The sequence below is a fragment of the Eptesicus fuscus genome, chromosome 13, assembly GCF_027574615.1.
Source record: "Eptesicus fuscus isolate TK198812 chromosome 13, DD_ASM_mEF_20220401, whole genome shotgun sequence".
Taxonomy (NCBI): domain Eukaryota; kingdom Metazoa; phylum Chordata; class Mammalia; order Chiroptera; family Vespertilionidae; genus Eptesicus; species Eptesicus fuscus.
The window spans coordinates 16,502,757-16,515,360 of NC_072485.1; positions in this window are offsets into that span (position 1 = coordinate 16,502,757).

The window sequence follows — 12,604 nt, forward strand, 5'->3', positions numbered from 1 at the left end:
TCTCTTGTTTATTTCTCACCCAATATCATCCAGAGATCACAAAATGGTACTCCATAAAACCAATTTCCCAATCATTGATGCAACCGATTGGGTTTTTTTTTTTTTTGCTATGGGCAAACCAGAATGAAAAACAAAACACAAAAGCAGTAGAGAGATGGAGGAAAAACTAGAGAGAACAGAGAATAAGCAAATTCTCCGGAATTTACTCTGAAAGCTGAGAAGGGACGTGCTCAGGTTAAGCAACCACTAGTGAACTTCTGAAACAGTTTTCTTGATACTTTGTCAGAAGAGCCCATTCTGGCTTCTCGGTGGAACTTCCAAAACTGCTAAATGATCATTTTCTAAAAGGTAAAGTCATTATTCTCAAACAAATACAAAATGAGCATGTGTCAAAGAATTTGTTTATTCAATGAATGAATAGGGTACTAATAAAAGATTTTGAACAATGTATATATGCAATTAGATATGCTGACATGATTTTGCTAATAAATGCAAAACTGGTTAATATCCTGCAGGTCCATAAAATATAAATTTCACATTTTAAAATTTTATCTCTAAGGCAATATGCCCCTGCATTTACGTGAACAAGATTGTTTGTGTTACTGTGGAAACAGAATGCATTGTTACCAGTTTTCTACAGCTTACTTTCCATCCTTGCAGAGCTATAAAATAGCTTAGTCACTTGGAGACAGTCAAAGAATTAAATAGAATCAAATAATCCCTGGAGGGGATTACACAACACTCAGGACAATTCATGGAAAGAACGCTCAGTCCTCTCTTTTTTATCCCTTCCAAGTCTGATAATATTTTTCTGAAATTTAAAATAAATTTTAAAAATAAAATCTCCCACATCAATGTCTTCAGTCTTCTATAATTAATTCTTTGTTCAGCTGGAGCAGGGGCCGGCAGCAGGGGCCTACATATATCCATCTGGGCTAAGAAAAAACAGCACTGGTGCTGGTAATTATAAGCATTCAACTAGAGTTCGCCATTATTTGAAAGTTTGTTCTAATATTAGTTTCTAACATGCTGGTGGAACTTTGGGTTTAATATTTTATTTATTTTATACTTAGTTACAAAATAGAATAATTTCTAATTAAATTAACACATTTAAAGTTAAAATTAAACAAAAGGCAGTCCTCTAAGTCAAAACACTGCTTTCTCCTCCCATTTTGGCCAGACACTATTCCTCAGAAAGTTTGTTATTTGGTAGAGTTACTGAGAGGTGGGACATTTGAGAGACGGGACACTTCCTGGAGCAGAATAGCTGATGTGGCCCCTGGAAAGTCATCTGAGCCCCTGAACACAGTGCCTGGTATGTGGTAGCTATTGCTCCTTCATATCTGGGAAAATGCAGGCAGGTCCAGAGCCTCCAGACAGGGACTAGCAGCTGTTCCCTTGCCTGTATTCACCCAGAAACCAGCCTTCAATCCCACACCTGAGCCCTGGCTGGGTGGCTCAGTTGGTTGGAGCATAGTCCCATACACCAAAGGTTGTAGGTTCAAGTCCCTGTCAGGGCACATATGTAGGTTGTGAGTTTGATCCCCAGTCGGGGCATGTATGGGAGGCAACAGATTGATGTTTCTCTCTCAACACCAATGTTTCTCTCTCTCTCTCTCTCTCTCTCTCTCTCTCTCTCTCGCTCTCGCTCTCTCTGGCTCTCTCTCTTCCTTCCTCTCTCTCTCTCTCTCTCTCTCTCTCTCTCTCTCTTCTCGCTCTCGCTCTCTCTGGCTCTCTCTCTTCCTTCCTCTCTCTCTCTAAAATCAATGAAAAACTGCAGGTGAGGATTTTTTTAAAAAGCCCATACCTGACAAGTAGTCAGAGATATGTCTATTACTGAAGCAGTACAGTGCCAAAATAAAATTTTTTCCTCAAATGTTTTTGGGTACAACCAAAGTTTTATCAAGAGCATAAGAAACCCTTGAAATTTGACATTTTTACCCTTGGTAAGTAAATACATTAATAAACAAATAAGCAGATAAAATGTTCTGGAAAGAGAAATGGTTTAAATAGACAATAAGAAGAAAATAACATAACTGTATAAGAGAATTGTAAAGAGTTTGAACTGTTATATTGGACTTACATTGTGAAAGATCCTTAAAAATCAAGTTGAAGAACTTCACTTTATTCAACAAAAAAATGCAATTTACAAAATAAACTTTCTTTTTTAAAACTGAGCTAACAGAGTAAAGGAGGTATCCTAATACAGTGGTCGGCAATCCGCAGCTCGTGAGCCACATGCGGCTCTTTGGCCCCTTGAGCGTGGCTCTTCCACAAAATACCACGGCCTGGGTGAGTCTATTTTGAAGAAGTGGCGTTAGAAGAAGTTTAAGTTTAAAAAATTTGGCTCTCAAAAGAAATTTCAACCGTTGTACTGTTGATATTTGGCTCTGTTGACTAATAAGTTTGCCGACCACTGTCCTAATATATAAAAACCCTGGGTCCGTCACATCCGCAAGGACCAGAGGCTGGACCTAAAGCCCAGGCTGCGAGTGCACCAGACTCTGGGGAGTGGGGACTTATGGCAGCGAGGACGGGGGCGGGGGAGGCGGGTCCTGGCTCCCTGTGTGCTGAGGGGCTGGGAGGACCCCACCGACAGAGTTGGCCGCCCTCACTCTCACCCTCACCCTCGCTGCTCGCTGATCCCGGGTGCAGCCTTCTGGCCCAGAAGGTGTGCGATCACAGGGACAGCCACTGTGGCGGGCCCGATTGATGTCCCCCTGGCTGCGCCACGCGGGTTTGCAGATCTGCGCAGGCCTCCACTACACGCATCCTCTCCCCACCCTCGCGTGTGAATGTCCCCCAGCGCACCATCACCCATGCGTGCCCGAAACAGTCCTGGACCACAGTGTGTGCGCGTTCCCCCCGCCCCTCCGCTGCACTTCCCTCAGTCCCACCGGCCCTGATGCTCCCTCCCCGACCTGTTTCCTGTGAGGCCTCTGTGAAGGTCCCGCCCTCCGAGCGCACCTGTCTCCGAAGGCAGCGGGCAGCCTGGCTCCCTGTGTGCTGAGGGCCTGGGAGGACCCCACTGACAGAGGTAGCACCAGCCCGGCGACAAGGAGGCTACGGTGGCAGTGGCCCCCCTCAGCCGGCCACCCTTGCTCTCGCAACTCGCTGCTGGCTGATCCCAGGTGCAGCCTCCTGGCCCAGATGGTGTGTGATCGCAGGGACAGCCACCGTGGTGGGCCAGATTGACGTGGAGGGCAGTTGGGGATGAGATCAGGCCAGCAGGGGAGGGCCACTGGGGTTGAGATCAGGCCTGCAGGGGAAGGCAGTTGGGGGTGAGGTCAAGCTGGTAAGGGAGGGCAGTTGGGGGCAATCAGGCAGGCAGGCAGAGAGGTTAGGGGAGATCAGGTGGGCAGGCAGAGGGGTTAGGAGCAATCAGGCAGTCAGGCAGAGGCAGTTAGGGGCAATCAGGCAGGCAGGCAGGTGAGCAGTTAGGAGCCAGTAGTCCCAGATTGGGAGAGGGATATCCGACTGCTGGCAGTCAGACGTCTCCCAAGGGGTCCCCAATTAGAGAGGGTGCAGGCTGGGCTGAGGGGACGCCCCCCCCCACCCCCCATGCACGAAATTCATGCACCAGGCCACTAATTTTAAATAATGATTATTGGTTCCTAACCTCAGGAGGTCCCTGGGTGAAATTTGAAATTGGCCCCCATACACAGAGGGCAAGGAGAGACTGAAGAAAGGGGGCAGGCCACTCCAGATAGAGGGATGGCAGGTCTAATACACAAGGGAACTTCGGCTTATCCTAACCAACAACAAATGGGTAGCTCTCCACAGGTGCTTGCCAGAATCTTAAAGTTTACATAGAGGCCTTATCTGAGTTCAGTTACATATTAAGTCCAGATGGTCTCAGAAACTCCTTACTCTCCCAATGCTGCATCTTTGAACTGGCTCCTAGCTCAGGAAGGGTGGGCAGGAATAGGAAGTACATTCCAAGGCCGGGAGGGGCTGGGGGAGGAAGAACCTCAGGTGCCAGGATCCAGCCCCAAGGTCAACCAGCAGTCACATCCTCTAGATGACCTTCTCCAACTAAGTTACCATTGCATTAACTGAGAGGAACAGTTGTTTATGCACCTTATGTGAATATAGTGGACTTTTTTATCTAGAGGAGGAGGATAAGAAGAGAAATAAGGAGGAGGAGAAGAATCAACAGCATGTGACATTATTGCAGACATAGTCACAAAAAATTACTCTGAGAAAGTACTTATAAGAGTTTATAAATGTTTACTCTTACATTCTACTAGATATGTCATCACAGACTGATAGGAAGCAGTTTGCAGTCTGTGGTAGCCCTGGTCCATAGCATATAGCCATTCAAGATGATGAGCCTTAAACTCCAACTTTTTATCATAACAATATCTTCAACAAGTTTCCAAACTGAGAATGCCATCACTAAAAGTCACCTGTGAAGTGTGCCTATCACATATATATTTATGAATTATCTAAAAGCCAATTACAGAGGAGAATATATAAAGAAAGAAGAAGGAAGAAGTAGAATTGACTGACAATGTCAAATTGCACCAAAAATCATTTCAGTAAGACCTAATCATAAAACATTGTAATCAAGTATAAAAATTCTGCTTTAAACAATAAAGAATTTTTTTTAAAGTGAAGTTCAAAAATAAAAGAAAAAAAATTCTACTGAGGAGAGACTAACAGAACATTGAATTACATTTCACCCAATAAAAAGTAAATGAGAGTTTAATTCTTAAGCAAGTAAGAATGTTCTCAATAGTGAAAATGGTTAAGCATTTCGATGTAATACCTGTCATACCAAGAAACCCTGCCTAGGGGCCTGGCATCGTGGGACTTACCCTTGTCTATTTGGAGAAGTCAGCCAACTCCTGCCCAAGATTTAATTATTCTTCTCGTAACAGAGCCCAAAATTCCCAAACATGACCACGTGGCTGACCATGGTGTGCCAGGAACTTCAGACCAGCGAAGCTCAGGAATTTAAGTATCAAAGAGCACCAAACCACATCACTATTAACAAAATATAGTACATTCAGTTCCCAGGTTTTAATTGGGTTGTATTTGAAAACTTTGCTAGTTAATTCTTTAGAACTCAGAACGTATTTCTTATGATAATGATCTTATAAGCTAACAAAAAGACAACGGGGGAGGGATATTACCTATCAGGAGAATTGTTGGGTTATAATCTATGCATATGCTCAGCTTTAATATACCACCAAATCGTCTTCAAAAGTGGTTGTCCTAATGTACACTCCACCCAGCAGTGTGTGAGCTCTAGTGAATCATCATTTTTATTGAGCATTTGTTATATGCCAGGCACTGTGTAAGTGCTTTACATGTGTTATTTCTTTTTATATATATGTATTTTTTATTGATTTCAGAGAGGAAAGGAGGGAGAGAGAGAAATAGAAACATCAATGTTGAGAGAGAATCATTGATTGGCTGCCTCCTGCACGCCCCCTACTAAGGATTGAGCCCACAACCTGGGCATATGCCCTTGGCTGGAATTGAACCTGGGACCCTTCAGTCCACAGGCTGATGCTCTATTCACTGAGCCAAACCGGTTAGAGCCATGTGTTATTTTATTTAATCTTCACAACTCAGTGAGGAGGGTATTACTTTTATCTCCATTTTCAGGGTAAGTGAACCTGCCCCAGTCACATGGCTGAAAAGAGGCACAGTCAGAATTGGAACCCATATCTGGTGCTCTTAGCCATTAAGCCTTCCCTGAGAAGAATTACAGTGCACACAGAGCCAACACATATGAAAAATAACCCCCATAGGGTTGCCAGAGGGGAAAGGGGTTGGAGGAATGGGTGAAGAAGGTGAAGGGATTAAGAAATGCATATTGGTAACTACAAAACCTTCAAGGGGATGTAAAGTAGAGCATAGTAAAACAGGAATTTTAGGGGAATATAGGCAGGTTTAGGGAATTTTTAGAATTGGGGTCTATGGAAAAAAACATAGGGCTACAGACTGGGAGAAGGTACATTTCCATAACACAAGGAAGCCAGGTGCAGTTACATTTCCATAAGACAAGGGAACCAATTAGAAGTAACCATTGGAAAGGGAATATCGACCAATCAGAGGGGATGTCAGGACACAGGAACTGCAGCCTTTATAAACCATGGAAACAGGAAGTCTGTGGGACTCTTTCCCCCTCCCCACAGGGGAGTCTGTACTTGTTCTTCAATAAATCTCCACCTTTGCTATACTACCTTCTGTCTGTGGATTCATTCTTCAACTCCAGTGGACAAAGAATCCGAGTTCCAGTCCAAAAAAAATTGCTTCATTATGTAATATAGTCAATAATCTATAATAATAAAAGCATAATATGCAAATCGACCAAATGGCCGAACAGCAGAATGACCATCTGGATGACCTTCTGGACGAAGCTGGGCCTGCGAAGACCTACTCTTGCATGAATTTCGTGCACCGGGCCTCTAGTATTATAATAACTATGTATCATGCCAGGTGGGTACTAGGATTATCAGGGGATCACTTTGTAAGTTATGCAATGTCTAATAATACCATAAAGGAAGAGTTGCATTTACTCCTATGCATAAATCAACTGTCAGTTCTGCAGAGGATATACGTGAGAGCTGACGGGAGCAGACAGGAGGAGGACTGAGAGATTTGGGAGGAGGGAAGGATGGCTTAGGCAAGGCTGGGAGGTGGAACACACACACACACACACACACACACACACACACACACACACACACACACACACGTGAGGCCCGAGCTCTGGGATTTGGCTCACTCTGCCCACAGCAGGTGTAGCCTTGTGCATAGGCCACATTCTTGGTGGTGAGGGGTCTGATTTTTCTGTCTCCAAAACAATAGACTCCAGGACTCTAAATGAAAAAGTGATTTTCACCCACACTTCACCTTTCCCAGGAGAGAAAATGACTCTCTCTTCCTGGAACTGCGCCCTTTGTTCTTTGGCTGTTTGTTGTTTCTGAGTGGGATTTTCTTCCCCTCTTCCTCATTCCCCTGTGCAGGTCTATTCCCATCACTCTGGTGGGGATTCCTCTGAAAGTGCCGCGGTCTCTTTGATGAGCTGAGCCTGGCAGACTTCTAAGTAAACCCCGGGACGGGTGCTCTGAGCCGCTGGCTGCCTGACCACGTTTCCAGAGCCCACAGGCGGCTGTGCATGGATCATTGGGTTTTCCCTCTTCAAATTCTTCAACTCCCCCGAGGGAGGGAAACTCTGGGAAACTCAGTCTGCCTCTTTGAGATCCAAGTGGGTTTGGCCTTACTCTCTGGGGAGACACTTCCCTGAGCCAGCTTAGACTGCTGCATTCCAGCTCAAATGCCTCCACATTTCCACCTTTGAGGTCACCCTTTTCTCTAACATCCAAATACAGTAATGAGAGCCCCGATTCTGCACTGGGTCTCAAGTCGTCATCACCCATGGCCCCTGCCTCTCGCCAAACACCATCCCCACTCAGATCCTCTGAGAATTTCCAGGGTGGGGGGAGGGGTGCTTACATTTCCTATCATCTCTTATCTGTCCCCAACATCGCTTCTCCAAGATCCTTCTCCGAGCAGCACCAAGGCCATCTGGGCCTTGTAACCCTTCCTGGGCCTGCTGTCCTCTCCAGCATGGACAGAGCCCCTCTTCCCCAGGCCCCAGCTCATCACGTGCACAATGCTGATGTGAGTAGCAGATTGAATGCAGGTTTAAGCGGAAGCTTAGAGCACAGAAGAGGAAACAACTTACAGTTGAATATCAAAGCTCTCTGGTAACATTTCCTGACCGTTCTCAATCAGTGTTCTTTCCTGGCTGTTTCTCTTCTCTAATCTCACAGCTGCTGTAGCCTCTTCCCTTTCCTCTTGCCTGTATTCTCCCTTCTTCCACTTCCCCAAATTCAGACACCTTTGAACACTTCCTTGGCAGCACCAGGAAAATGGGAAATTCCTATTACTTTATCACACAGATCAATTTAGCTTCCTTTGCCTCCATTTCCAGTTCCTGGGCCTGGACTTTCATAATCAAAAGGCCACAAATGATATTCTCAAAACTGCCCATTATAGGCTTCCAACTTCAGCAGTGGCCCAGATCTCTGCATTTATTTTTAACGACTTCAAAGTTTTCAGTTCAGGTTTTATTAGTTTCATGGTGAAAGCACTATGCTTTCCTGTCCCAGGAGTCTGTAGGTCGGAGAGCACCTAACAATGTCATCTTCCCCCTAACCTGGTCAAAGGTCAGAGCTGAGACTTTTTTCCTCCTCTTTCATAGGTAAAATTCTTCTCAAGGACATGGTCTCCGAGAGAGGACTCATATCTCCAACACCAGGCAAAGCTTAACTTAAGGATTGTCCATATCAAAGGATGGAACAATTCTTCCCTCCACTCTTCCCTCTGGGAACATCAGGCACCTCTGGATCATGGAGTCAACACAGAGAAGTCGCAAAGACATAGAGTCAAGCAATAGCAAACTCTCGTCACATTCAAAAGAATATTCCAGCAATCTAAAACACTGTTCTAACTTCAAGATGCATGATATTTACCTATGAGATATTTGGGTCTTATTTCCATGGTCTCTATGAAAAAAACTTATTGTTCCTCTCCTCTATGCCAAGAGTTTAATCTCAGAGGGTCCTGGGAAGTGGGGTCATTACTCTCACCTAGCAAGTGGTGTACCTGTGAGGAGGCTAAAAGGCTAATTCCAATGTAACCCTGATATTTGGGGTGGGGGAAGGGGAGTTAGCAATCTGAATCCATGCCAGCAAGCCCAGTGTACATTCTTGAAAACCTATAATTAAGTCACTACCTCTTTCCCAGAAACTGGTCTTGCAGAACCTGTTACAGAGGTCATAAAACTGTGAACAGTCCACTGCCCCGGAGGGAGGGTTATTAACGCTGGCGCCAGGCCAGACCATCAGATATGGCCTGGAGACCCCCAACACCTGGGGGCCTTCTTGCAAGGCCTGCAAAAAGGACTGGAAGCATAATCCATATTTGTGGGTCAAAGACCACAGGGAGATATAAAAGAGAAGCCCCCTTCATGTTACTTTACTCAGATTTGGAAAGTTATTCCTCTGGGTCTGCCGGTGTAAATAAACAGTGTAACTCCCAGCCCTGGCCGGCTTGGCTCAGTGGAGAGAGCATCAGCCTGCAGACTGAAGGGTCCCAGGTTCGATTCCGGCCAAGGGCACATGCCTGGGTTGCGGGCTTGATCCCCAGTGGGGGGTGTGCAGGAGGCGGCCAATCAATGAGTCTCTCTCACCATTGATGTTTCTATCTCTCCTTCTCCCTTCCTCTCTGAAATCAATAAAGAAATATATTTAAAAAAACAAAAACAAACAAACTGTGTAACTCCTTTTCTCTAAAAGCATTGCTTGGTTTTTCTTTGGTCTTCTGCAACACCTGAAGCCCACAAAGGTTGAGATTTTTGCCTCATTTAATACAAAAATGCCGGGAGAATGATTAAACCTTGCTCTTCAAATCCCAAGTCCTTAGCAAATTATGTTTCTCCAAAATACAGGAGACAGTAAGTCAAACATCCAAGTGGTATCTAACCTCTCTGCATTTGCCTTATATCCCAAGTCCTCCAAAAACTACATCAGAAAAGGGAACATCGGGGCAATGGGACAATGACGTTACCTCTGCTGGCCTTCTGACGGCAAGGCCCCTGATTCATGTTCTTCCAGATAGTCAAGGGAGGGGCAGAAGTTTCTCTTGAGCCTGACACTAAAATTGCTTGTAGCTCAAAACAATCCATATACCACATGAGCACATCTAAGGGGTGTCTTATTCTGATACCCCTCAGTACCCAGTGCTCACTAACAAGAAATCTGCGTTCCAGTCCTGGTCTTCTGCTAATGAGCTCTATGTTCTTGGATGACTTGCTTCATCTTTCCAGACTGATTAAATCTCAGTCTGCTCTTTATCTATCACCACATGCTAGCAACTCTAAAAGATACCATTGATGAAATATTCCTCCTCTAAAAATCTTGTATTAGTCTATGTTCCAAACAAATGCTCAAGTTACTATTGAATTTTAATAATGCATATGTATACTTCCAATTAGTACATTTTTATTATTTATTTTAATAGATATTGTGTCCCGCATAGAACTTAATTCAGAGAATGTTTAGCTAAATAGTTAACCTTGGACAAGCGAGGACTCAGCTACACACATACACTTGAAAGTTAGTGTTCAGGCTCTAAAGGTAATGGTTCAGGCTCACTCTGGCACATTTGTTTCTCCAGTCTCTGTAATCCAGGATTTAAACAGTAGATTCAAAATAAGCATGGGGTTATAAAAATGAGAAAACAAAATTTGAATTTCATCAATTCTGTAATTTCCTGTGACCACGTGGAGTTTTCATTTGTATTTTAAATTTTTCATTGGAACAGACATATGAAAGATGTTAAACTCAATCCAAAAGAAACAAACATATATAGCATTGTTATTTCTGCAATTGACATAAAATGAGATTTTCTTTATGACTCTGACAAGCTTATTCTTAAGTTTAAGACTTCTCCTGACTATTTGTATATTTTTTTGCTCCATGTGAAAGAAACTTTTCAAAATTAAAATGAACAAAAATGTGCTTCAATTAACCATGACAAATTTTAACATGAATATACAAAGATCAATTATGATAGAGTTCTGGCTCAAAAACAAAAACTGTAACATTATTCGCTATTATGATAGGTTATTAGGGGGAATAAAGGTGTTTTTTCTCTTTTCAACATTAATGTAATATTCTCTTTTTTCTGCTTTTGTAAATAGTGTTATTGAAACACAGCCACATCCATCTGTATATGTATTGTCTATGCTTTCATGCGACAATGGAACAGCTGAATAGTTGCAACAGAGACCACCTACATGGCCACAAAGCCTAAAATATCTTTTTCTCTGGCCCTTTACCAGAAAAGTGTGCTGGCTCCTCTACTAGACTCCTTAAAAGTGAGAACCCTGTCTTATTTTGCTTTGAAATAAAAAAGGCAGATTAGCATAATGGTTATGATGCAGGCTTAAGGATAGACTAACAAGATTTACCTCTGGTTCTGCTATTTCCTTGCAAGTGACTATGGTCAAATCACATATTCAAATATCTGTTTTATTTTTTAATATATTTTATTGATTATTTTACAGAGAGGAAGGGAGAGGGATAGAGAGTTAGAAACATTGATGAGAGAGAAACATCAATCAGCTGCCTCCTGCACACCCCCTACTAGGGATGTGCCCGCAACCAAAGTACATGCCCTTAACCAGAATCGAACCTGGGACCCTTGAGTCTGCAGGCCGACGTTCTATCCACTGAGCCAAACCGGTTAGGGCTTTGTTTTATTTTTTATTTGTTTTCCTGGCATCATTAAATATAAAATATTCAGTAACTGACAATTTTTCTTACTGCATTTCTTTCATTTCTTAATTATAATTGAAAGGAGAAAGAGGATTTAAAAAAATGACTCACTCATGGGCCATATACATTAGGTTTGCTCTGGTCTCTGGTTTGGCACTTGGAAAGGGTGGCCCACAGATGAAATCTAACTAAAAGGCATGTTTTAGTTAAAGTGCATGGTGTCCACCCTATATAATAAAAGGCTAATATGCAAATCGTCCAAACAGCGAAACTACCAGTTGCTATGATGTGCACTGACCACCAGGGGCAGATGCTCAACACAGGAGCTGCCCCCTGGTGGTCAGCGTGCTCCCACAAGGGGAGCACTGCTGAGCCAGAAGCCAGGCTCATTGCTTGCGAGTACAGAGATGGTGGCGGGAGCCTCTCCAACCTCCGTGGCAGTGCTAAGGATGTCCAACTATGGCTTAGGCCCGCATAAGGCCAAAAATAATTGAATGCAGGAAGCAGGCCTAAGCCATCAGTCAGACATCCCCCAAGGGCTAACGGACTGCAAGAGGGTGCAGGCTGGGCTGAGGTACCCTCCCCCCCCCCCAGTGCATTAATTTCGTGCATCAGGCCTCCCATTTACTTATATTAGTTAAGACTTAAAAAATCGGGATTTTCATGTAGGTTTAAGATGTTCTGGCATCTCTGGAGAAACTAGAAAGTCAGGTGGCAATGAGCTGCAGCTGAGCAGCAGTCCCGCTGCTCGGATGCCTGGGGGCTCTCCAGTCCATGTAGTCACCAGTTCCCGTGGCACCATCCTAACCCTGAGGCTGAGTTTTGTTTGGCAGTTAACACTGTTTGGCAATGCACTACAAGTTGAAAGTGTCCTCATACAACATAATTTTTGAATATGTGCTGCCTCTTAACTTGAGGATCAAAGAGGTTAAGTAATTTCCCTACAGGTTAGTGGAACCAGCATGCCAGATCTCTTGACTAGAACTCCCAGGCTTTCTACAGTGTGCTACCTTCCGTGTGTGTGTGTGTGTGTGTGTGTGTGTGTGTGTGTGTGTGTGTGATGGGGCGGACTCCTTTTATGCAAGGAAGTAGGAAAATCTCCAAGACAGTGGAATTTGCTGCTAGAGGTTTGGAGAAGCAGGCAGGAGTAGTGGCACATGTGCAGGCGCACATAAGAGAAAGAATGCAGCATGGCAGGTGTCAATACAAGGGGCAGAAGGGGTCCAGAGAGGACTGTTTATAGAGGGTAATTTATTTCCAGGAGGACTAATTACTGGATCAAGTTCTGGGCCTTATTTCCT